This window comes from Monodon monoceros, unplaced genomic scaffold (genome assembly GCF_005190385.1).
Source record: "Monodon monoceros isolate NGI ecotype Baffin Bay Population unplaced genomic scaffold, NGI_Narwhal_1 Super_Scaffold_6, whole genome shotgun sequence".
Classification (NCBI taxonomy): domain Eukaryota; kingdom Metazoa; phylum Chordata; class Mammalia; order Artiodactyla; family Monodontidae; genus Monodon; species Monodon monoceros.
Window position 1 is genome coordinate 31,544,916 of NW_021703783.1, and position 27,744 is coordinate 31,572,659.

A 27,744-nucleotide genomic window follows, 5' to 3' on the forward strand; every position below is an offset into this window, starting at 1 on the left:
AAGAGCCAGCAGCACAATGCAACAGACAAAACCCCAGGATGTAGAGTTGGAGCTTTGTAGACACCTGTGTGTCTCAGGATAGGTTACTTCTCTTCTCTGAGGCCCAGCTTCCCCAGCTGCCAAATGGAGAAAATACTACACCTAATTCACAATGTTATTTTTAAAAACCAAATGGGATAAAATGTGTGAGGCTTAGAAAGTATGAGCTACCATTATTAGAACAATTCAGATTAAAAACCGGGAACTGGATAAACCTACTTTCAAGGTTCTCAGATGAACAGTATTATGTACCTAATGAAGGCAGCTATATTTATAACTGACAATTTTAATTTATGAGAGAAGAAAATCAAGGTTAAAGTTCACAGTATACGTAGTAGAAAACATATCCTCTATCTTTAAATCTCCCTAATATATGAACAAAAAAATATGTATTCGTGCTTTCTAAGCATAAGCGTAATACAGGCGACAAAAAGGACAATCCTGGGTCCTCCCCGAAGGACAGTCCATCTAGGAGTACACAGCAGTCACGCACACCGGAATAACTAACTACACAAGACCGTATAAGCTAAGTGGTGAATAAAGGGTCCGGAATAATAAGTTCCAAGGAGCAAGGGCTGGCTCCCTTTCAGGAGGTGTGGTCAAAGGGGGGGGGGGTGCCCTGGTGGCGCAGTGGTTGAGAGTCCGCCTGCCGATGCGGGGGACACGGGTTCGTGCCCCGGTCCGGGAGGATCCCACATGCCACGGAGTGACTGGGCCTGTGAGCCACGGCCGCTGAGCCTGCGTGTCCGGAGCCTGTGCTCCGTAACGGGAGAGGCCACAACAGTGAGAGACCCGCGTACAGAAAAAAAAAAAAAAAAAAAAGAGTAGGGGGAATTTGAGCTGGGCCCTAAAGGTCAGTTTTCCGGAGAGGAGGTGGGGAAGAGGAAGGTCATTATTTCAGATGGAAAGAATGTGCTGGCCTGTCCAACCCCCATCTACAATTTAAACTAATGATAAAGCTGCAGTCCAGAGTCTCAGAAGGTTCCCTGATTTGGCGTAAGAAGGGAGAGAACTTGGGCAGCTTGTAACTTTCTAGATAAGGTCGCCTCCCCCCACAGGAAGCTAGAATAAAGGTATGAGGCGTAACATTAAGGAACAATTGGCACCCATCCCAGCGTTCCTCTTCCGCCAGGGTTCCCAAGCCCCTGTGGCATCGAGGGGTCTTGCTGAAGCTGGTCAGGGGTAAGAACATACATCCAACAAGCTACAGCAGAATCCACACCAAATGGGGGTTTGTGAGAATACAAAATAAAGAGTGTAAGAAACACAAGAGGGAAACGGGTTGAAATACCTGTTGTTGTTAAGCCTATATTGACATAGTTGCATGGGTCATATGCAGAGTTCTCAGAGTGGGGCTTCCAGTGACTCAAAGTCTCCTTTATGCCCTGGGACGGTGTAATGCCCCCATCTTCCACCCTACTGCTACTGACCATCTCCACTTGGGTGACTCTAGGCACCCTTTCCTTTCTCCTTCCACAGTCTATCTCATAGGATACGCATGCCTCCTCCCAACAGTGGCCTAAACCAGAAACCTGAAAGTCCCCATGGACTTCTGTCTCTTCCTTAGACTCTTTAATGGATGGTTCACTATCTCCCCAGTCTGGTCTCACCTCCTATAATCTATATATTCTCCAGACTGCTGCCACAAAGAGTATCACTTGAAGGATAAAAATCTCAACTCCTTTTTAGCAAGGCAGAAAAGGGCATCATTATCTGGCCCCAGCCGACCGGTCTGACCTGAGCTTCCAACACTCTTTCCTTGAAATTTGCACCCTGCCAACATCTAATTACCTGAGAGGTCCCGGAACCCACCCTGCTTTGGGGCCTCCCCGTGTTGCAAACACTCTCCCCTCCCACTGTGCTGACAACTTGGAACATTTCTATTCATCCTTCTAGCCTTAGCTCAAGTCCTTTCTCTGCTCTGATTCTTTCCTGACACCTGCCCATGTGCTGAGATGCTCCTGTCCATGTATAGCCTAGAACTGTGACAATTTACAATGTCTGTCTTTGCACCTGCTTTGTAAGCTCCTTGAAATCAGGAACAAAAACCTTTTTCCTTCCAGCTCTAGCATCCTGCACACAGTGCCCACCCAAACAAAACTTTGTTGAGCAAATGACTAATTTTAAAATGAAAAAGAGAGGAATCGATATTATTTGGTTAAAATCAACAAGTCTGAAGAAATCCACTGGGAACATTATAGTCTATTTAATTGGAGGTGGGGTGGACTTGCATGGGGATATTCTCCAACAGTTTATCTTTTCTTTGAAACTGTCAAGCCAATGAAATAGACTCACGCATGTTGTACAACAGGGCAAGGAAGCAAAGGAGCATTTGTTTAAAAGAAATGACCTCTATGGTACTACCTGAACTTACAGGGTTTTGGAACTCTTTTCCACCCTGCTGGTACTCAAATTTAACTAGAATGTTTTCAACCTCTTCTCTACTACCAAAACAACAAAAATACCACAAAAATTTAGAAGCAGCCAGACAACAGAGATCTAGCACCAACTTAGCTTTGAGAACTCTCAAAATTACATTCAAAGGCCCCCTATAAAATGGGCGATGTTATGAAATTGTCTTTGCATCCCTTGAGGAAAAGGGTGACACGCAGACTCATGCTGGAAATCGTAGGACTGAACTCTAAAATCCTCAAGTTTTGAGTATTTGGTTAATTGCAATCATTTACTTTCCTTGGGAATTAATAGAAACCATCTGCTTAATGATAAAGCTGAGCTCTGCAATTATTTGAGGAAACATGTGCTGTAGTCAGCGTCTTACTGAGGAAGCCTGCTAGACATACGTATTTTTGTTTTATAATTAAAGCCAATCACATTCATTAATTTAAAAATGCTGGGTTTTTAAAATTTATCAGCACCACCCTTGTTAATATGCACCTATGCAACCTTTAATTTTAAACTTCTGGTAGGTTAAATAGCTGTAATTGTACAGATGGCTGTGATCACACATCAGAATGTTGAGGTGATCATGAGAAAAAAATAAAGATGAGAAATAAATGTCCACTCTGAACCACATACCCGCCTTTGGGTCTCATGCCTGTGCTCGGAGGGATATTTCCCTCTCCTAGCAAACAGGAAAATGGCTGAGTGCTCCAAACAAAATTCCTTTGAACTGGCCATCTCTCAAAGCTTCTGCTAAATCTAACTGCAGTTCTGCTAGCAGATGTGAAGAAAAACAGGCAGCTTTTGTTACACGGCAGCCTAGAAAACGGGAAGAGCCAACGTCTCCTCTGAATGGCTGTAAATATTGATCCACCTGTAAAGAATAAGGGTGCCATCCCTGAATGGTGGCAAATAAATAAAGCAGGAGAATAGAGGAAAGAGAAACACACACGTTGGGCCAAGAGCTCCAAGCCAGTTTCTTCTGTGTGTGTGTGGCCCAAGGGAGGAGGAGATGTTTATTTGGACATCTTCCCTTCCGAAAAGAAGCCAGCTGACTGTCTGCTTTTGTATGCGTCCACTGTTAGAGCCCAGTTAACTTCATAGGCAAAGACCGTCCAGTTTTTAACCAATGTAACGAAGGATTTTCAATTTTTAAAACCAGTTGGTAAGAAACAGCTAATCCTCACCACTCCAGCCCACCAAAAAAACCCACTTTGGCTCTACAATGTTTAACTAGTTATTACTATGGTCCTTAACCTACAGAACAGCAGAGGGGTTAAGAAGATGGGTTTTGCAAAGTATGACAGACACTGATTGAAATCTCCATTAGCCATTCACTACCTGTATACATTTAAGAAAGTTACTTAATGTCCTAACACCTTATTTTCTATTTCTGTAAAATGGAGAAAACAATAGTATCTACCATAGAGGGCTGTGAAAATCAAAAAAGATAATGGGGCTTCCCTGGTGGCGCAGTGGTTGAGAGTCCGCCTGCCGATGCAGGGGACACAGGTTCATGCCCCGGTCTGGGAGGATCCCACGTGCCGCGGAGCGGCTGGGCCGGTGAGCCATGGCCGCTGGGCCTGCGCGTCCGGAGCCTGTGCTCCGCAACGGGAGAGGCCACAACAGTGAGAGGCCCGCGAACCGCAAAAAAAAAAAAAGATAATGTATGAAAAGTGCTTAGTGCAGGGCCTGGAGCAGAGAAAGTGCCCACAAATATGAGTTATCTTTGTCATTTTTATTCTTATTATCATTATGGCCAGTCTTACGGTAGAAACTAGCAGGAAAATCTTAGGAATCATCAAGATTCCTGAGAGATCACCCCTGCCAGGGGCATCATTGCCAGAAAGAAGGCATCCTCTCTCTTCTTTTGAAAAGGAATCCAGGGAGGAAGTTGAAAGAGTTGGGCTGAGATAGCTGTGAGCAGTACCACAAGCGGCCGTTCTATCAGAAATGTACATAAAGACCCTGTTTTAAAGTTGAGTAAACACAACAAATCTTTTGGCAAAGAGGGAAGAGGTGTTTTAGAATATGAATATTTGTATGCCACCCTCAGTTTCTTTTTTTAAAAAGTTTCAAACAAATATGTCCATTGTATTATGTTATCAAAAGGCATATGGGTTCTAGAGTCAGGGGGACCAGAGTGCCTCCCCCATGCTGCCACTTACCCTAGGTGACCTGGGGCAAATCACTGAATGTCTGCCTCAGTTTCCTCCTTTGAAAAGTGGTGATAATAAAAATACTCATCAAGTTATGTAAGCATTAAATAAGCTGATACTACAATGGGGCTTAGAACTGAATTCATTTTGCTTATCATTGTAAAGATCAAAAGAGATAATGCATGTAAGCCTTGCATGTATTAAGTGCTCACTACACAGTACCTATCATTCTTACTGTAAAGAAATTAGAAAATAAAATGAACGAACCAGAAAAAAGTAAAATAACTCAATTTTTAAATGGAAACTTCTAGAATTAAATAGTATAAAAATGACCAGAATTGTGGTTGGAGAAAGACACTATTTCCAAGAAAACTATGGAAATTTTTTCCCCTAATAATCCTTTTAAAAGGAGTCTGGACTAAGACGTTCCAAAGGTGGGAGATGACTTCTGTATTTCCCTTTTAGACCCATTAACAGTGCACAAATTATTCAGTGGAGGAACTATTAATAGAAACCTGTAAGACAGCAAAAGTATCACACGAAGCAAGGCAAATGCCTACTAAAATGGGAAGCTCCAAGTTCAATAAAGACTTTTAGCCAAACCCAAGAGAAGCAAGGGAATGCATTTATTAATGTCAACAAATCCAAGTCCTATTCGAGGTGGAGGTTTTAAAATATGGAACTTTCCCCCTAAAACCCAGGTTCAAGTTCCCTTCATCAACTCTTTCCCTAAGGCACTGGGCAATAATGGGTATTAATATGAAAATTTCTCTAGTCTGAATCACAGAGAATGGACCTAGACCTTTTTTTTAACCAGGAGTGCCATACTAGGTAGTGTGATACAGACACTTGGAGGGGATGGTCCACTTAAAAGTATTGCTTTGAGTGGGCAGCTTTAAAAAAAAATTTCAAACTCCTTTAGAATACACAAATTCTGTTAGATTATAAAGGAAAATAGAATAAACTTAGGCCAAATATGTTGGGGGGTTTAAAATATTATTTTGTTTAGATATGTGGAAAACAATAATCTTTCTGTGGGACTATAAAATCAGTTTAGCAATGTTTCTTTGCTTTCCTTTTCTTATCCCCACGTCCAAAATTTAAAATCTTTCACAACATATGTACTGATTACTACATACATATAATTAATTTTTAAAATAAGAATGTACAAAAATAATTATTTCTAATGTATTTTCAAGTTTCAAATGACACAAGAGCTCAGGGTTAAATTTTTTCTCATTTTTTTTATGGTCTAACACATAATTTTGAAATGTGACACATGAGTATTTGTAAATTATAAGAGTCTAAATATTTTAACAATAACAAAGCTTACTTATTCAAGAAGAGCTTTTTAAAATCGTCCCTCTAGGATCCTTCTAGAATAACCATTATTCCTATAACAGCATTTCTTTGTATGTTACATGGTTACTCAGAATTAGCAACAACCTTACTCTTATTCCTAGCGCATATAAACCTTTCATTATCCTAGGGAACCCAGAAAGTAAAAAGAATTACACCTTTCAGCATTTAATCACCAAATTTGATTTTCTTTACGAATAGCCTGAAGGTAGGTCTGTAATATTATGTACCTCTTAATTCCACTTTGAAGGTAAGCAAACATTTACCACCCCACTTAGTTCCTGAATACAATCCATATTCTTTTCTGTGGTTCAGACATAAAGCCCTATTGATTATGTTCAAGTGGCCGTTTACAAGGGTGCCTTAAGCAAGTGCTTGTTGAATTCATTGAAGGAGGTTCTCTGGCCTTGATAGAGGCAAAACGCTACAGACTTCACCACCACCGTGCCCCCAGCTTGAAGGCTTTGATGGCTTCCTAGGGTGGAGGATGAGGCCCCAAACTGGGAGATGTGGTCCTCCGACCTTTCCGGCTTCATCTCACAACATGCTCATCTTTGTTCTTTCTAATAACCACCAACAGTAATAACTACTACCCACACAGGACCTAAGCACTGGATATAAAGCAGTTAATTTCATCCTTACAACACCCTATAGTGGAGGGACTATTATTACCCCCACTCTACAGAAGAGATTAAATGACCTGCTTGAGATCTGCCAGCTAGCATGTGTGGCAGCCGGGATTCAAACAAGCACAGTGTGGCTCCAGGTCTGAGCTCTCCCATCTTGACACTTATACAGAGATAGGGTCTCGCACAAAGTAGGACCTCAATAAATCTTTATTAAATGACTGAACAAATGACTTCTACAATTAGTCAAGAAGTCTATACAGTCAATCCTGACCTCCCAGTTTCTACACATAACTCCATTATGAGTTTCAAAGGAGGATTTAAATGGATAATGCAGAAATTTGCTCAGCAAATATTGCAGAGCACCTACAATGCGCCAGGCACCCAGGCTAGAAGGAGACACTGCCCTGCCTCCAAAAAGCTCTTGGCCCAGTGTAGGACACAGGCCAAGAACAGGCCACTGATTGCTAGCAGAGTGGTGACTGCTGGGTGGGTGCTACTCAGCCACAGAATAGCTCATCTGAGCTGCAAAGAGCTAAGCCTTGGGGAGGGTTCAAGACAACAGTGAATGCTCTATAAAAAAAGCCAGTTTATTCAACACATATTCATTCTGCTTTAACCTTTTGTGAGCTGGCCTGAGGAGCAACTCAATTACTGTTTGTTAAATGGATGAAGGAAGTCAAATGAAGGCAGCAAGCCAACTGTGACCGGTCACCTTGTTTGATGACCTTGGAAAATGCATTTCAGGTTCTAACCAAACTTACAGGCTCATGTAGTTCAGGACTCTCATTATATCAGAGCAGGAGAGGAGCCATAGTTAGCAACTCCTTGCCCCCCACATATGCTTCCCTTAAAAATGGGGGGCAAACAAACAAAAATGAGGGGCAAGTCAAAACTCAAAATAGCAAATGGAACTACAGATTTTATATCACCTATTCACACACCACCCTCTCTTCCTTTCTGCAAATGCTTTATTTTTAAAGATGTCCATGTTTACTTAAAAGATGCTTTAGGGATTGGAAAGGCTGGATCCCTCCTTATGTCATCTGTGACACACGGAATACTTGAGTTATTACAATTCTGAGCTTTCTGTGGGAGTCATTTTGTTTTTATAAAACTGGCAAATCAAAATTCTAGGTTTCATGACTGCTTTATGTAACCATGCAAAGTTTTTCTCTCTATATAAAAAAGGTTCCTCACACACATTAAAATATTCCAAAATCATCACAACTTTTTCAATCAAAAACTGAACAGCTTTGACATTTTAAAATAAGAAACTGTCACTTTCAGAATTTGATTCAACTATTCTAATAGCAAGCTGGAGTCATTAAAATTGGATTTTAGAGAGATACTTCACATGCTTCGTAACTGCCATACTGTAGTGGTGACAGCCTCCAAATCAGGTTTCCAAGGAAGACAGTGTCTCTAAAGACTGGATAAATGCATGTCTCACATGAGCCGCCCATTAGAAATGTGTTTCAATCTTGTTTAGTCATACAGATGCTACATCTTCATAATAAAGTAATGCTATTTTGCATAAATAAAATGTAATATTTACACTTTAGTGCCCACATATTCTTGTGTTAGAAATGGAAAGATAGTCTGGGAAACACGCTACCTTAATTCAAAAGTAAAGTACAAAAGAGCATTTCATAATTCTTCTCTTTGTCCATTATTACCATTAAGGGTGAAAAAGAGAGGGAACAACCAATAATTTGTTAATGGTTTATGAGAGAAATGCCAGGTTAATTAAAACAAAAACGGCACAATGTTTCCTAGGATTTACTACCATTTTATTGCAGGGCAAACTTTCTTTAAAATTCCAGATGTGAAAGTGCCTTAGGAAAATTCCGATGCTGTTGTGGAAAATGCGGTGAAGGTCTCCAACAGGACTCGGCATGTCTGGGTCCCCAGCAGCTCTCCTGGGAGCAGCAGATGCCAGCCGGGAGTGGGCGCTGGACCACAGGCTCACTGGACAAGCATCACTTTTGCCTTTGGGTCACTAAGCTACAAAGAAACGCTCTGTTTTAAAAGTCTTCTTACAGAAAGTAATAAAGTGCTATTTCTTGGCTTTTACGACCTTATATTCTTTTTCTTTTGGCTGTGCCATGCGGCATGTGGGATCTCAGTTTCCTGACCAGGGATCGAACCTGGGCCTCCTGCAGTGGAAGCACAGAGTCCTAACCACTGGACCGCCAGGGAAGTCCCATGACCTTATATTCTTTTAAAGAACTTCCTTTTCCCATAGAGGAGCCAGAGCTGATGTATACGGTTGACATGGTATGAGCCACAGCCAAGGGAAGCTAAACTGAGAAGGCAGAAGATACTGTTGGAAATACAAGTATATTGAATTAGTTAATTTTCTTAGGCAGTCAAATAGCTACCAAATCGGCAGGATTTTTTTTTAATGTGACATTTAACCAGGCGTACTGAATTGAATGATTTATTTTACATGTCTTTTTTCATTTGTGAGACGTCCTAGCTTTTAGGTTGCAGTGTAGAGGGTAAATTTCTGTAGAAGACTGAGAAATTGGGAGCAGTAAGTAGTTTGAAAGAAAAGAAAATCAAAGGACAATGAGTTCAGGCCCATGTGAAGTGCTAGACATGCACTGAAACTCCTTCAAAGAAATCACTTTTTCTTCTTTGTCACTAATATCATCTCTCATTTCAACAGCCACTCTGTTTCCTGGTGGCTTTTAGAAAATAATGTTAACCTATATAATCCATTTAGCCATCAGAGGTCTTTTATTTAGAAGAGTTATTTTGATGTCAAGATGCTTAAATGCTCCTTCCTAATTAAAATGTACCAAAATAAAACCTACTTAAGACTTTCCATGCGAAGGGAAACATCCTGATCTCTCTTCCCTTAGATATAGGCTACCGACCTGCCCTTGGCTCCAGTATTGATTTTACCTGATTTGATTGACCACAATTAAACAGGTTTTTACCACATTCTCACAGCGGGGGAAGTACATTCCAGGTGCAAAGTCTGGAGCCTGTGCTGAAGGTGTTATACGATACACAAATCATTGGCAAGCAAAACAACTGTATCCATGCTCCCTAAACATCGCTTCACAAAATTAATGTGCTAACCATTAGTTCTACATACGCTGGAAAAGAAATAAATAGGAACAAGTTCTTCAAACAAAGTGGAGATATAAATTTCTAAGTATCACAGATAAAATGGGAAATCATTCAACATTTAGATAGTCTTTGAACTCAGTATTCAAACTTATTTATACCATTTCTATTGTCTGAGACTATTGGTTGAAGAGTGTGGAAATAGTACCAGAGACAGAGTGTGGGAGAGAGAGAATAAGTGATCCGATTTTCCATTAAAGGAAAGCTTTTGTTAATTCTGGACTAGGCAGTTATTTAGTTACATCTGTGCTTTGCCGTGGCTGAAGGCAGTAGCCCCAACCCTGGACAGTCACTTCACACATGGCCACTACTGTTCACAAGGAACGGTAGGCAAGAATGGATGTGCATCTGATTCTGGAAAAAATTTCCCTTAATCTTGGCAGGTCCCAAGCACCATCTTCATGCAAGAAACACATGTACCATTGGCAGTTCTAAAAACCAGTAATAATATTGCTAACTTGTGTTAATAATATAAAAAATATTAATAGAATCCTACCCCCAAAAAGAACAAAAATGTCTTCCAGGATTTGTGATGCCTGAAATGCTATAAATCTCTGAAGACAGGTTATATCCTTCCCACTTCCCTGAGGCATTTGTCACATTGCCAGACAAGATTAGAACCAGATAAGCCTCAGACACTTTTTGAAGATATTAGAAAGATCATGTTAGGGGAAATGGCTTAGGGGTTATACTTTATCAAACCAACATCCTTCAAATGCCTCTTACTAATAATACACTGTTGTCTGCTACAGCAAGATGGTGGGCGCTGAGGCAAGAAGGGAACCATATACTTAGTAATAACCTTTATTCTGTTTTCCTTTTCTGTGTGCTTGTGAGGGAAAGATCTATTAAAAAGATAACACAATAACACAATCGAAAATAAGACAATAGAAACGTCTCCAGCACCAAAGGCATTTTTCAGTATGAAAGCCCTTTCTAACCACTCCCAGTCACTTCTCTGACCTTCTTTTTTCTAAACTTTCCTGTTACTCCACCCCAATTTTTCTCCTGAATAGTATTTTTTTTCCTACTCCATTCGACTCACAGTTTTGTAATACTCAGTCACAGAATAGCTTACTACTGGCATCTATCTTGGGTGAATGTGTTTTCAAATGCGTTATTTACAGTAGAAAGTTAACGCCATTCTGTCCAAGAACTAATGAACTAATTTGGTTTAAGTTTAAAAGTCATACTTTAGAAGCCCACAAATGTTTTTCAATTGCAGGCAAATATATACATTACAAATCCTCACTAGAGATTTTATCAGGGTGTATAATGAAATTTGTCTTATTTTCCATTTTAGATGTCCGTTTTTAATGAAAATGACTCAACGCTTACGTACAGTAACTATGAAAAGTCATCTCTAAGAATGGCCAAGATACATTGCTAATTCAAAATCACTGTGGGAAGTTTGTCAGTCATTGAAGTCACCGTACGGTTGCTCCCAGACAAACAGGTGAAAATGTAATGTCTCACCCCCCCATTTTCAAATCAATCAAAAGGCAAAGATATCTTATCTCATTTATTGTATTAGAAAATTAAAATATATGTGCTAACATGGTAAGAATACAAAGGGAAAGATTAGGAGGGGGAGGGAAACCTCACTAGAGATTGTCTAAAAGAGTGAAACCCATTTTGAAGATGTAAAAGATGTTGATAACAGACTCAAAGTATGTTATACACATAACAGAGCTAAAGGAAATTAAGAAAAGTTGCTAATGTACTTGAAATGTTCCTGAAATCAGCTGAAGTGAATTCTGAAATAAAGCACCTCTGGAAGATATCTTAAAAATAAATTTAAAAAATGAAAAAAGTTAGAACTAGCAATGCAAGAAATGAGAAATGAATAAATGAATGAATATATGTAAGAAAAGCCAAGATGAGAAAGAATCAAAGCAAGGCAAAGACCTGCAGATAAAATTTAAATATCAACTTCATACTGTGGTGAAGACGCGAACTCTTCTCCTTATATGAAGAGTGGCTTCAGTACCCTAAATCACAGATGGAAAAGAGAAAAAAATAAATGTAACAGTGGAAGAAACTTTGTTGCTAAGACAGATGATGGAGATCACTGGCCAGAAACACTGGATCACCAACAAAGACATAGCTTGCATTCAAATTTTAGCAGATTTAATTAAAATTTTAAAATTGTGCTCAGGACAATTTCACAGCTCTGGAAGATAAAGAGCTAAGTTACTGCCACAAACAGAAACTTGCCTGTGGTGAGCCAAGTTCAAGCAGGGTGAGTAAGAATACTGACTGTGGCTTTCTCAAACTACACTTACATATTGGGTTTTTTAAAAGCCATTTATATATATATATATATATATATTTTTTTTTTTTTTTGCATTTCTTTGCAAGACTTAATTACAGACAAACAAAAATCCTGATCAGTTGTTTCATAATTAAATAGAATACAGTTGGGAGATCATATAATTTATCAATGTAAACCAGGACATTTTTTGAGTGCAACTAATAACTATGTTGGGACAATAGACATAAACCAGGATTATAGTCATCCTAAATATAGCACAATTCTAAAGTGAAATAACATTAAAAAAATTGGACTCACCACCCCCCCTTCTCCCACTATGAAAAATGTCCCTTTCCAAAATTCTATTGCAATCCTTCTGGAGGTCGTATTTTAAAATGTAGGAATAACATTTCCCAAACTTCACTGAAGAATTCAAAGAAATATCCTCAGAAGGGTTAGTTGTAAAAGGATTTAATTTAATTTTTGTCAGTTTCAGAATCATTTGGATTCCAAAGTCCAAGTGGAATGTAAACAAAAGCAAAAGGATACATTTACTGTAATGTATCCAGATGTAGAGCTTAGTGACACTGGTAATAAAGAACAATAATTCAATTATTACAAAAAGGATTAGCTTGCATTTAATTTGCATTAAATAAATACAAATACATTTTATCTGGGGCAAGACACTAGCACTAGCAAACTGAAAGTAAACAAAGAATCTCAAAAGGAGTTGACATTGATACCACATGTTTGAAAATATCATTCATAAATATCTGAGTCAGTATGATCAAGGTCAAATACAAATATTAATATCTCACTTAGGGTTCCCAGATTCAGGGACATCTGAGTTGCTGCTGGATATCACTAGCCTTCTGGGGACAGCAGCTCTCTCTGTGCTGAGGAACATTCAAGCAGCACAGCAGGACTGCTGTGGGTGACGCCTAAAGGGAGAGGCCATCAGCGCTGAAAGTTTTAAAACAGGGGGTTCTTCCAAATTCTCATCAGCCAAGCAAGTTGGAGACAGGGGAGAGCAGTGTGGGGAAGAAAACCGGTGGGTTGGGTCACCTTAAGAGCCCAGAGACTCTGGGAAGTACCTCCATCTAGGAGGGGTGTGTTTTGAAGACAGGGGGAGTAGAGCAGGGGTGTGGAAAGCAACTGTCCCACCTCAACCTCCCCCCATGCCCCATTCCCAAAGTGGTGCTTTATCAGAGGCCATAAAGACCCTGATGAACTGGCATTAAAGAAAGCAACATGGGGGCTTCCCTGGTGGCGCAGTGGTTGAGAGTCCGCCTGCCGATGCGGGGGACACGGGTTCGTGCCCCGGTCCGGGAAGATCCCATGTGCCGTGGAGCGGCTGGGCCCGTGGGCCATGGCCGCTGAGCCTGCGCGTCCGGAGCCTGTGCTCCGCAGCGGGAGAGGCCACAGCCGTGAGAGGCCCGCGCACAAAAAAAAAAAAAAAAAAGAAAGCAACATGGAATATAGGATGGGATCCTTAAGGGACACAGGGAAAGAGAAGAGGTAAACAAAAAGGGAGCCCTTTTTATGGGTTCACTCTCCCCAACGACCAAAGGACCAAAGCAGCCCCTCTTCCTTACTGGTAAAGCCTGGCTAATCCTGCAATTTGTTTTTTTTTTTTTTTTTGGCCTCGTGGCTTACGGGATCTTAATTCCCAGAGCAGGTATTGAACCCTGGCCCCAGCAGTGAGAACACCGAGTCCTAACCACTGGACCACCAGGGAATTCCCCAATCCTGCAGTTTTATCCATTTGTTCTGTGTATTTGCTTGCATCTGCTTTTTTTTTTTTTTTTGCTAATTGCTTTTCACCCACAGCCAGTTCCCCTAGCTTCCTTTTTTCTTTTTAAATCAGCACTGACCTCATGATCCCAGAGGCTGGTGAGGGGAGGTTGCTGGAGACGGACTGGGCTAAAGGAACTGATGGAAGAACTACAACTACCCTCTGAGGAGCTTTCTTCCAGGTCTCTGGCTTCAACGTCTGATTCTGTGGCTGTTATACTCACCTACAGTGGGCCAGAATGAGAATCTGGGGGTGGGCGGAGGGGGAGGGAAAATGTGGTTCTGACCTGGAAAGAGACAATCTAAGTAAAATATGGGGGCGCTCTGTCTGGCCTGTGTTGCTAGATGGTTAAAGGCAAAGGAGAGACTCGAGTGAGATGCTTGACGGGGTGGGCTCAAGAACCAGGCCATGGAGGGCTCATAGGAGAAGCACAATTTGAACGAAGAAGTGGCACAGTCAAATTTTCATTTTAGATCACTCTGCATTGTGAAGGCAGCATGACTAGAGTCCAGCAGTCTGGATGGTGGTTTAGTGAACGAAGATGAACTGTATCTTGGAGAGAACAGGATAGCTGGTCCCAGAAATGTCCAGGAGGTAAATTAGATGGGACTTATGGTTGAAGGAATGTGAAAAAGAGGAGTGGAGGATAACATTCAGGTTTCTAACTTGGACAACTACGTGGTTTATGAAGTTACTGTATAGATATAGGACATATATAGATGGTGGGAAAGGTTTGAGGATGGACAGTGGCAAGCAGAGTGGCTGGCTGGGGAGGTGACAGTGGTGTCTCAGCGTAGGTACCCTACGTGTTGATCTCAAGCAAACTAGGGCGAGAATGTACTGGACTCGTGTAAGAAGTCTGGATTCCAGTCTGGTGCTAACATTTAGTAACTGTGTAACCCACAGTGATTCTCTCAACCACGGGGAACCTGATTCTTCATTTATCAAATGAGACAACTGACCCACAGTTTGTTACCAGGACTAAATGAGAATGTGTGTAAAAGCATTTTCAGTGCTGAAGCATTGAAAGTCTGAACCTAAGAAAGTCTCCACACCCCCCTACACTCATCAAACGTTTGGTACTATTTTCAGCCAGGAACCAGAGGTACAGAAGTGGACAGTAATCTCACAGGGGCTGATGCAGTCATCAGGATCTGGTGTCCCAAACTTGGCTTTTCACTTGAGAAACATTTATTTACTCATCAAGGAAAAAAATTTTGAGCCCCTACTTTACACTTATTCTAAAAACAGAAACACAAGTAACACTGTTTTCCTTAAGGGCCTCAAACTTCAGGGTGCAGGAGATAAAATATAAAGAGATGAATTATAATATGTGTTCAGCACTGTAACAGAGGTCCGAGGATGAATGAATTGGATGAATTTGCATGCCATCTTTGCCAAAGGGTTAGCTAAACTCCTTACTATTCCAATTTCTGTATATGAGGGGCAAAAAATTACTACTATTTTATTTTATTATTTTTTAACTACTATTTAATTTTAATTTTATTTTTTTAGGCCGAGCAGCATGCAGGATCCAAGTTCCCGGATCATGAATTGAACCCATGCCCCCTGCAGTGGGAGCACATAGTCCTAACCACTGGACGGCCAGGGAAGTCCCTATTTTAATTTTTCAGTTGAAGTATAGTTGCTTTACAATGTTCTGTTAGTTTCAGGTGTACAGCACAGTGATTTAGTTATACATAGCGTAGGTGTGCTGAATGCATTTTCGACTTACGGTATTTTCAATTTACAATGGGTTTATCGGGACACCTAACCTGTGGGCTGAGGAAGATTTGCATATGGAATACTTTTCCATATCGAAAGCAAAATTTTATATTGTGATATTAAGCTTCATAATGCCCTTATATTTGCAATTTTTATAAAGTGTAGTTCAAGTCCACATTCATTTGGAACAGAAGTGACTGCTTTTAGGTAATGCATTTGTTTTACGAAAGGAAAGGTCATTTCAAATTTGTTTAAGACTGCCATCTAGTGCCTCCTTTCTCCCTATTGGATGCAGAGGCTTTCTGTGAGCAAGTTTAAGGAGAGTCTGTAGTTAACTTTCTGGATTGGTTAACTCAGGTTTTAGATAGATAGCAGTAACCTTTTTCAGCTTGGATGGCATTCTTACGGTACCAGCTGTGCCGATTAAGGAAATTAATTGTCCTGCTCAGCAGTCTTAGAGAAAAAGTGAGGCACAGACTTGAAGTAAAGTAAAAAGCAGTCATTTATTATCCTTTGTTGACCTATGCAATTAGACATGACCCTCAAAACAAGACAAATTAACTCCTTTGTGGTGATGTAATCCCTATAACAGATGGATTGATGATGGAAACATGTAACCCCACCAAAGTTCATGTTTAAGATGAGCAGTGTGGCACTGGAAACTCTGCTCTGGCCGGTACAGCTGAAAGATTATGTCAGCGGCTGAAGAGCACAGATTCTGAAATCAGAGTCCTGCAGAGACACCTGCTACAGACTAGATAGTCACTGTGTGACCCAAGGCATTCCTTTGTGAATCAATGTGAAATCAATGTCCCAGCATGATGTTAGGTGGAATTGTGCTAATGGACAAGTAAACCAGTAAGGGACACACAGCAAAGGAGACTTCGGCCTTATGAGCTCATTAGCCAATTGGAACTGGAATAGTTCCAAGACACCTGTGTGGTTATGTCTACCTACCTGAATTACACTGGAAGTTTCAATTGGATACAGTTCCCTTCCATGAGTCATAGATTATTTAAGTTTTACTGTGCACTGTTAAACAATTGTCATATTCCACGCTTAAGTGGCTGCCTTCCAAATGGGGTATGAAGTGATTTTTGTGATAAAATTCACTGGAGTCCTAAAGTATAAACGAAGTGTACTGGTTTTAGATAAAATTCCATCTGGAAGCTCAACTTATCAAGACATTGATTTGATTTCAACAGCTCACAGAATTATGATGAGGCAACTCTGAATGGCACCCATATTTCTCTTTCTAGAAAATACCTAGTTTACTCATAAGTAAAATAAATCTTTAAGAAAGTCCTTTCATATTTATTTCAGTTTAATATCACAAGTTAAAAATTCCAAATTCAGTGAGTTCTTGAAAATTATTATATAAACTTTAAAATATATAGTCAAAATAAGAAAATATTTAACTTTATTTTGAAGCAACTATTTTGTATATTTGGGAAATTATTTTCACAAGCATTTATGTGTTAAGGTCAACAATAACCAGTTTAATTTAATATGCAATAGTTTGTGCGAATGTAACCTTAACCCCAGAAGTTGTCTTAGCAAATATAAAACCTTTAATTTCCTAGGCTTTATCGTGCAAATCCCCTCAAATCACCTGTCAATTCTACCTTCATCTAGCCACTGAAAAATGTAGAGTAAAATGTAGCCATTTGAACTGTGAAAGTAAGTATAAACATCATGGATAGGTAATTTTTGCACATGTTAAGATTAGAAAAGAAAAAAAACAAATATTTTGGGTTTCTCCATATTATAGACTTGGTATGAGTTTCAGAGTCAACAAAAAAGACCAGTAAAAGGGATTTTATGAAGAAGTTATTTCCTCCTCCAAGAAAATTCAAAAAGAAGCTAATAGGAAAAAGAAAATATCCCTGTAGCTTATATTATATATTGATCAAAACCAAAATCCCTGAAACCAGCCTAGGGGAGGGTAAAACCATCCAGTACAAACCCAGTCTGTAGTTAAAGCCAGTGGTGAGAAGCAGACGAACTCCGGGGTCCCAAGCCTTTGGTTTGGAAACAAGCAGGGATTCTGGTGGCTTTTCAAATCCAGCTCCTGGGATGGAAGCTTGCACTTGTTTTTATGGTACAAGATGATGATCCCCCAGCAGGACTCGGGTGACCTGGGTCTTCAGGTCCTGATGTGCCAACAGCCTCGTGAATGTCACTTTCATTCATTGAGCATCAGAGGGCTCATTTACTAATGGAGGCCAAGCATCCTTCTTCTTGCGTGAGTGCATTCCCCAGCCCAGCCCACCACATCGTGGCATCCTGAAGGATGGAGCGGGTTGGTCACATCTTTGGATCTTCCCTTCCTTTTGCTTCTACTCATCACCCCCTTTCTTGTGTTGTACAGTAATATGTCTATGTTTCTTCAATAAATATTTGTTGAATGAATAAAATGAATGAATGAGAGATAAATTTTAAGTGTGAACAATTCGGGTAGATTTCATATTACAATTAACCTTCAAAGATATATAAGCATTTGCAAATGAAAACTATCTATAGTCCAGATTATCTTCATCTACACTTTAGAACATTTAAACAAGGAAATATTTATGAGTTTTCCCCCTGCCAAGAAACATTTAAAATATATCACTAATACTTAATTTCCTTATTTAAAAAGTAACACACCTACAGCATAAACTATGGAAAAAATGAAAAAGGGACACAAAGTCATATCCATTCCTAATCTACCCACCAAGAAATAAACCATTACTAACATTTTGCTGATACAAAAACTTCATGGAGAGTCAGTAGGCCATCCACACAGGGCATCAAACCCAAAGCACCTGGGGACCCATAGGTCCGGGAGAAGGTCCTCAGTTTCTTGTATGTTTTTAAAAGACTTTTCATCAGTTAATCCAGGGAGTTCCTCGAGCACTGCAGGACTGTTTCGTCCTAAAGAAATTTAGTGGCTTCTGATCGCTAATTAGACTGTACTCAGTTACACTGAGAAATGTAATGGCCAAATAAATAAGAATATTCCACAAAGGAGTCAGCTTGAGAAATGAAAATAATAATGAGGGCTGCTTTAAAATTCTGGAGCAAAATAACCGAATTACCTTAACAGGTATTCTCTTCAAGCCAGGATCACTAAAACATGTGCATGTCAACTAGACCAAAAGCCAAGGATGGGCCCATGCAGGCACCTCTCCCTTGGGTTGCATTAGAATCAGGCTCACAAGCTCCCATCCATTTTTCTCTTTATGGATGGACTCTATCTGGCCAACCTGCAATCCGAATTTACCATCAGTTCTCCTTCCTCTTAAATTGCTGACTTATGCAAATAGGTGACTTGACAAACATTGTTCCCAAAGATCGGGAGACTGAAGTATTTTTTTTTTTTTTTTTTTTTTTACGGTACGCGGGCCTCTCACTGTCGTGGCCTCTCCCGTTGCAGAGCACAGGCTCCAGACGCGCAGGCTCAGTGGCCATGGCTCACGGGCCTAGCCGCTCTGCGGCATGTGGGATCTTCCCGGACCGGGGCACGAACCTGCGTCCCCTGCATCGGCAGGCAGACTCTCAACCACTGCGCCACCAGGGAAGCCCTAGACTGAAGTATTTTATCCTAAGAATAAATTTTTGTATAGATTTCTTCTATCTGTGGTTTTCAAACTGTGTGCAAGGAACCAGGACCCTCACCTGGCTGAGGAGGAGACAAGGGCACTGAAAGGGCAGGGCTATAAACGGGAACTTTACAGGTAACATACAGGATGCACGGTTAAGTCTGAATTTCAGACAAACCATCAATCATTTTTTTAGGGACATGCAATATTTGAGACACACTTATACTAAAAATTCTTAATTGTTTACCTGAAATTCAAATCAACTGGGCATCTTGTGTGGTTTTCTTATCTTGACAAACCTGGCAGCCCTATCACTAACTCCCTTTCTCCCTCCCAACAAAAGCAGTTTCTACTTGACGTGCTGGAGTTCCAGATTATCTTGTGTTTGAGTAAAGTGTTCAGCTATCCGAAAAAAGTTTGTAAACCACTTTGCTAGACGAATCTGGGCAACACTCTGAACTCCACTGTCTGTGGACTTCTCATGAATAAAGCAGAGTGCATCTGGTTGTTGTGAAAATTAATTAAAGCTTGTAAAGCCCTTTGCGATTGGCATGTTCACCCACATATGCTACAAAATATTTATCACACGCCAGACTGCCTGAAAACATACTGATTGCTCAGTGAACAATCAGATGGCAGAAATTCTGAAAGATGTTAAATCACAATTTTAATCTCACTACACTGAAGAACCACATATTGAAACACAGCAGGCCTTCCAGCCTAAGAAGCGAACTTACCTTTGAAAAACAAACATAACGTAATTTGCTTTTAAAAAGTACCATATTCTAAATTATATTGTTATGGATTTTTTTCAGCTGAATCATAGTTTTTGAAACAGGAGATCAAGAAATAACCATCAGGAAATGAAGAAAATAGTTCATCTCCTACAAGTCTACTGTCTGCTATTTCTGCTTGGTAAGGTTTTTTAGACTAAGAAAAAGTTTTTATGAAAACAAAACAGAGATACCAACACAATAAAACACATCTGGTGGCCACTTGGTGACATTTAGGCTCTTTTTTGTCCCAACCATTAGCTTTCATGGAAAGCACTTACAGTACTTAAAGCAGATGTCATAAAAGTGCAACACATTATATAATGTTGTCTAAACACTTGAGTCTGAAATTGAAACCTGGCAGTGAAACTGAAGAGTAAATAAATTTAGATTGTACCAACATAACAATGAAAAGACACAAGTGTAAATAAATACCTGGTGGGTTGGCCAGGTTAATGCAACATTTAAGGGGAAGAGAGAGCCCTTATTCAGAAGCTTAAAGTCAATTACAGAGAAGAAAGACAGGGTCACAATTAAAGTTGTCAAAACTCATCTCTTACTTCTGATTGAAACTGAAGTTTTATAAAGGTGACAATAAGTCCATGACTAAGAGCATAATTAATCTTAGAGCCAGATAGAAAGATCTGCAATTCACTGAGCATCATGCTTGTCTCATGTTTCCCGCCTTTGCACACACTTTGCCTTCTCCCCAACCTGAGTCATCGTCCAATTCTAATGGCTTGGTCAACTCCTATTCAGTCGTCAAGACCCATCTCAACCATATCCTCCTCTCTGGAGCCTTCCTTAACATTTCACACAGAACAAATGACTTCCACTTTTGGCTTTGTGCCACTACTATATCTAGTACATTTCTATTCCTGCCTCTACCACAGTATTTCACAAGTGCTTAAATGCCTTCCTTCCCTACAAAATGGTGAGCTTTTTAAAGACAGGAACCATTCTTATTTGATGTTTGTATTCCCAGAGCCTAGCACAGTGCCTGGCAAACCACAGGACTCAATGAGGGTGTGCTGAAGTGAAAATGGTGCCCCCAACCTGAAATAAAAATGGGAAGTTTAACATTAAATGGTTAACATGCGTTTGTAAGTGCAATTTCTTCTTACCTTTCAGAGGAGAGAAAAGGCAGTAGAGAATATGCAAAATAGTTACCATCACTTTGAAGTGAATAAATGGTCAGGAAATGAGGCAGAAGATGAAAGGTTCTGTATACCCATTTAAGGAGCTAGAACAACAGAAACTACTGTGAGCTGTCCCTAAAACATCTCTGCAAAAGTATGCCAACTGTAACCTGGAGGGCTGGCCTCCAGACCAAGGAGCAGATGCAACTTTATTTCTATTCCTCCCTCTAACCTTCTGCTGAGAAGGCCCACAAAGGTGTCATTAAGAGATGGAATGCCTTCTTGCAGCACTTTCACACACTCATTACCATCTGATAGCGTTTGATCTCTGAGTCATGGCTGAAGCGACCCAGATTCAAACTGGTGATTATTAATGTCACATTTCTATAGTACTTCCTATTGGAACAGCACTTATAGTCACTTGCAAATCTGCTGGGATCGGGGCCACGGCTCACTGAGTTGTTCATCTGAGCAACTCACAAACTCCATCTTCAGAGATATAAGTAGTACCCCACTTCCCAGTGGGCGGCTGTAACTTCAGGCTCAGCCTAATTAGAATGTGAATAAGATCCAAGGGCCTGAGAATTTGCGTAAAAGTTAGTGATTTAATTAATCACAAAAATGATTTTTGCTACAAAAATGGAACAGCCAGGCCAGTGGGTATGGTGACACAGGCCAACATGTATTATTTAAGATTAATACAGAAAGAGTTTCACCACTGACTGCATATTTATACCAGCTTTTATTGGGAGGGTGGGGGGGGATAAGAATATTATTATGGTTTAAAAAATATTAAGAATGCAACTAAAATGGATGCTGGGCTACTTTTATTTTCCAGCAAACCCTCTCTAAACCTCCCCCAATTAATTCCAATTTGGTCAATGGACACACACATTTTAAACAAAATTATAATCACTATTGATTACATAAGTAAGTGAACATACTACTTTGAGTCTTACTTTATAAATTTTCCATATTTCCCATGTATAAACACAGTACTCATGTTTGTAGCTTTTAGTATGAATATAACTATGCCATTGTTGTAACTACACCAGATTAATAATTTGCTCTGAATATTACTGCATTTTTTTAGCTCCTCATATTAAATTATAATGTAACTTATTAAACCAGACTTTTGGTAAGGGGAAGTGTACATTCTCTTAGGTCTTTAAAACACAGCTACTGTTGAATTTTGAACTGACCACACTCTTTATCATGAATAAAGAGACCATTTTTAAAAGTTGCACCTGGTTAACATGAATAATTTTGAGTAGATTGTTAAATAATTCTAGTCAGGGACTTAGGTAATGATGAAAATTAATAATAATAACAATATTAGCTCCCATTTATTAACTATTCCCCTAAAGTTTTAGCCTCCAAATCCAGTATTTTAGAATCAAGGAAATTTTGAGCCTAAAATGTCATCAGGCCTCTCACTTATCATTCGGGAAACTGAGGCACAAAGTGGGTAAGAAGTCCAAAAAATTAAGTGACTTGTCCAAGATTACATGTAAGTTAGTAGTAGTAGAGGCTATAATTATCTAAAAGCATTTAATATAGAACAAATATAAACACAGCAATGTTTACAAAACAATAAAACATCATCAAACTACTTTAGATAGATTGTAAGTGCTTGCTTATTTTTCCCCTTTCTTTTGTTTCCTTCTCTAGAAAAATTGAACTACTAATTTATTTAGGAGTCATCAAACCAAAGCTCCTTAGGAAGGTGCATCTTGAACGAACAGGCAGCTTCTCCATCAGTAAATTGGGGATAACCTTGGTTAGACCTCTACACAAAGATGCAGTGAAGGTAAATGAGATGAATCTGAAATTGCTTTGTGTACTTCGGAGGTATTAGCCATATTAGTAATAAAGAACCCCTGAGTTAAAACATGATAATTTCTGGACAAATACATTGGCACAGCTCCTTAACAGGAAAGCTGACTCACCGCCAATTTAGCCCTGGAATCTGAGACATTAAAATAATAATTTCAAGCAACCAGGTTTCCTACTGAGCTGGCTGAAATCACTTAGAGGATTAGCTTTTCACCTCTGGAATTTAAGTTGGGATTTCTTGAGTGAAAGATAGTCCATCATCCTTATTTTAACATAAAAGTCTGTCAGAAGATACTACCTTTTCTTTTTTTTTAAGGTTACAGAACAGCATGGGTGCATTATGAAGTGGGAAGTCACATAGCTCACAAATATTTGGTCTTACTTCTATTAATATGGCATCCATTCGCTATAAAATTACATATCATTGAGCACTTTGTGGTGGAGAGAAGGGAGGAGGGGTATTTGGTCAGTTTCTTTCCTCATACTCCATAAGATTTCTCTGGCTTTACTCAGATAAGGGAGGAAACAGCTCAGAAACTCCACTGTAGCTGCCCCGCCCCCAGCCATATACACCAAAAGACTGTTTTGGAGATTTTCTCTCAGATAAAAACAGCAGTCAGGTCTCTGTTTTGTTTTTTTGTTTTTTTTAAGGGTTATTTTATGACATATAGATTTTTCTTTTTTTCTTTTTAATTTATTTTTGGCTGCGCTGGGTCTTTGTTGCTGCGTGCGGGCTTTCTCTAGTTGCGGCGAGCGGGGGGCTACTCTTCATTGCGGTGCGCGGCCTTCTCATTGCGGTGGCTTCTCTTGTTGCAGAGCACGGGCTCTAGCCACGCAGGCTTCAGTAGTTGTAGCACGCGGGCTCAGCAGTTGTGGCTCGCGGGTTCTAGAGCGCAGGCTCAGTAGTTGTGGCGCACAGGCTTAGTTGCTCCACAACATGCGGGATCTTCCTGGACTGGGGCTCCAACCGTGTCCCCTGCATTGGCAGGCGGATTCTTAACCACTGTGTCACCAGGGAAGTCCTGGTTTCCGTTTTTACTTTATATATAACATTAAAATGGTCCACAAATGCCTACCCTGTAAAATGAGAGTGGCCATTTGCTAACTTTATGATTCTATTATGAGAATGAGAATGTAAGAGTAAAACCCTCTAACTAGCTTATGCACATTATTATACATATTATTAGATCAGAGAGGGGTGTTCCAATTCGAAGCTCCCCAAATATTGGCAGTCATTCATTCTGCAGGTATTTATTAAGTAGTGCCCTACTATGTGCCAGGCACTACTCTAAGAATGGGCATAAAGCCATATACAAGACAGCATAGAGATTTCTTCCTGGAACAAACAGCTACAATAAGTAGATATCTGTCCAGGAGTGGTAAGTGCTATGGAGAAAAGTGAAGCAGGTTAAGGGGTTTGGGGAACGCTAACTGGTGGCTGGGAAGGCAGGGGCGCTGGTGTTTCATGTAAGGTGATCAGGGAGGGCTTCCCTGATATCAGATGCCTTTTGAGCCGAGACCTGAAGGGATGGAGTGAGCCATCTTCCCACTTGGAAAAACCAACACGTGTGCTTTTATATTAGCTTGAAGTCCAGAACAAACAAGATTAGCTGTGAAACTTCAGGAAAGTGAAACCTACAAATAATAAGGCTTATACCATACTTTGGACCAGCCCTCAATTTATCTCCAATGATCCTGAAACCCTGTTTAGCGACTACTTAATCTCTTTCCTGACTAAAATGCATCACAGTAGTATCCCTTCACATAATGACTAAGAGAGAGCTTTCCTGTTGCGTTGTACAAACAACCCAAGCAGATAACTCAGGTGTCAATGTCCACTCTGAGGCCCTGATTAGTTGATTTGGCAGTGGGTGTAGGAAAAAAGAGCTCACGCTAGCTGATTTTGCTACTGGCCATGCCTTCACAGTGAAAAAGTTCAGAGGAAACTGGACAGTTATCCAGGTTGTAGAAAGGTGAATTTTTAAAGTTCTTTTAATTAAAAACAAAACAACACCCTCCCTCCTCTCAAGAACAGCAACATACAATAACAACAAAAAAATCAAGTAAACTAGGTAAGTATCAAATGTCTCCTTTTGTTCCTATTATGCAGACACAGCCAGCAGTTATACTGATTGGTTTAAGTTATTTTTATTTAGTCTATGTTCTACAGTAATGGTAATAATGGATAATGATAGGAAATAACCCAATTTTTCAAAGACTGAAGAGCAGAGAAACAAAATGAGGAACAAACTCTTTTAATCAATTTGCACAAAACTATGCAACCAAGAATTTTCCTACCCTTGATAATAAAACTTTCAGATGCATCATAGTTATGAGAAAAACAGAGTGTGCTTCTCATATTTTATTGAGATTTTCTGATTTATCGTATCTAGAACAATATACATATGTGTGTACATATACATATATCTGTGTATACACACATGCACTGTGGATATGGACACTTTAAAAGCACTTTATATGTTATGAAATATATGATGTGGAATCATGTCTGTAAAAGGATCCAACACAATTGCTGGCTATAAAAAACAATTATAATTAGCAATCGATTTAAAAAGTTTGACCTTTGTAATTTAAAATATTTTAAAATAAGACTTAAAATTGTAATAAAGTTGTACATTTGTCAGATAAGCTCTGAAACCTTTATAGTGATTTGGTTGGGTTATACTTCTTAAACTGACACACATAGGTCATGGCAGAAAACTGAACAATCATTCATTCAGCAAATGCAGGAGCCCAAGAGATAAGGAAACATAAGACACATTATGGTTTTCATAGGATAATCTGTTTTTCATAGTACATTAATTGCACTTTCAAGTAATATGCTTAGTATGTTTTTTGTCAACCTCCAGATACCTTTTCAGGTGATGTAACTCCACATTTAAAGCAATGAGGCCAATTGTTAATCTCGGAAAAACTACAATCAGTACACTATAGAGTATCCCAAAAGTCTGGAAACATAAGGGAAATAATGTATTTATTATGTTATCCTTCAGATGAACAATTACATCCATTGTCTTAAACTTGGAGGCACTTTACCTGAAAGGTACCTGAAGGCTGACAAAAAACATATTGAGCATATTATTTTACTTTATTTCATTTTTAATTTATCTTTTATTGAGGTAATACTGGCTTATAACATTATATGTTTCATGTGTACAGCATTATATTTATACTTCTGTGTACACTACAGAATGTCGACCATATTATTCTAAAATAACTAACATCACATTTTCAAAGATTCCTGAGTTTTGGGGCTGTCTGTTGTTGAGTGTCCACTATGTGCCAGGCACTGTGTTAGGTGTTGGGTATGAAATGGTGAACTAATGTGGTTCCTCCCTTATATCAATTACCATCTACTCACAGGGGCAGAACATAGATCTTCCCAGAACTGAGTTAAAATGATGTCTATATTTTGACAGCAACATTAGGAATGAACGTAGCTGTTAAGAATGAATGAACAAATGAACAAAACAGAAAGGAAGGAAGGAAGGAAAAATGTTCAGTCTGGTAGGATTAGAAACATACAATTTTAGAACTGGAAGGAAATCTTAGAGATCATCTAATTTAGTGGCTCTTAACCACAGCTGTGTATCAAATTACTTGAAGAGCTTTTTCAAGTTAAATGTGCAAGACCCCACCCCAAACCTGCTGCCTTAAAAATCTCTGTGTATTTGCATTTTGAAAAAGCTCCATAGGTGTTTACGGTTCAAATCTTTGGTTAACATGCACTGACCTGGCCTAATTCCCTTACTTTGTATATGAGGAACTGAGGCCCAGAAAGGCTGAGTGGCTGACTAGAAATCACACAGCTATTATACTACAGTCCAAATTTTCTGATTTTCAGAAAATGATGGTAGAAAAACTGACTTTTTCTGTACTATTATATTGTATCACCACTGTCTGTTCTTGAATCTCTGCTCAAGAAGAAACAGGATAAATGGACAAGTACTTGACCAAAAGTTACTGAACCAAGGTAGAAAAAGCTAGTGTGTACAGGCAACATGAACACATAAAAAACAAAGACCCATCATGTACCACTGTAACCTGGTTGCTCCCTGCTTAAACAGCCAAGTCAAGCCAGTTTAAAACTCTCCCACACAAATATCATTATTCCTATCAGTTTCTCATTTCAGCACTGCACTGAATAATAATTTTGGCTTTTGTGGGTAAGGAGAAGAAGAGAGTGATTTTTTCTGGTTTATTCCTAAAATTCAGAAGGTTAAAAAAAAAAATGTTTCCAATACCTCAATATGAAGAAAGCTTGGTCTGCTTTTAACACGTTTGGCAGTACTTGAGGACATGTTTTTGGCTATTAGCCTGACAAGCTGTTTAAGCTTATAGAAGACCCACAAAGGGAACTTATATGATTAAGTTAGTTAAACACAAACATCTTCTCTGTATATTTTATTCCCTCCCTTCACATTCACAAAAACATAAAAGGCTAAAGCATTTCAGAACTAGGTGAGGGGGCAAGTTATTTATCACTTCAGCTCCCTTCCCAAGGCTTGTGTAAATAAGAACTGAAGCAACTCAATGAAATTATTCATATGATCCTTGCAAGGAACAAAAGCTAAGCATCAGAAAGGAGTTCAAAATTCCTAAGAAGCATATGAATTTTCTTACAAGAAACATCTGTGATGCTCTAATGCACTTCGGAGCTAACTTTATCTCTTTCTAAAAATTATGTAACATGCACATACTTCAAGCACTGAACATACTTATTAATTACATAGTCACGGAAGAATTTAAAATGCTGTCTCCTTTTGACACACATTATAACAAGTATTTCAACACTAGAGCACTAAGAAGTCTTCTTACATAAAATCTAACAGTTCCTGAAACTGTTTGGCAGAGATATTTTATTTATTTATTTTTAGGTCTTTTTAAAAATTA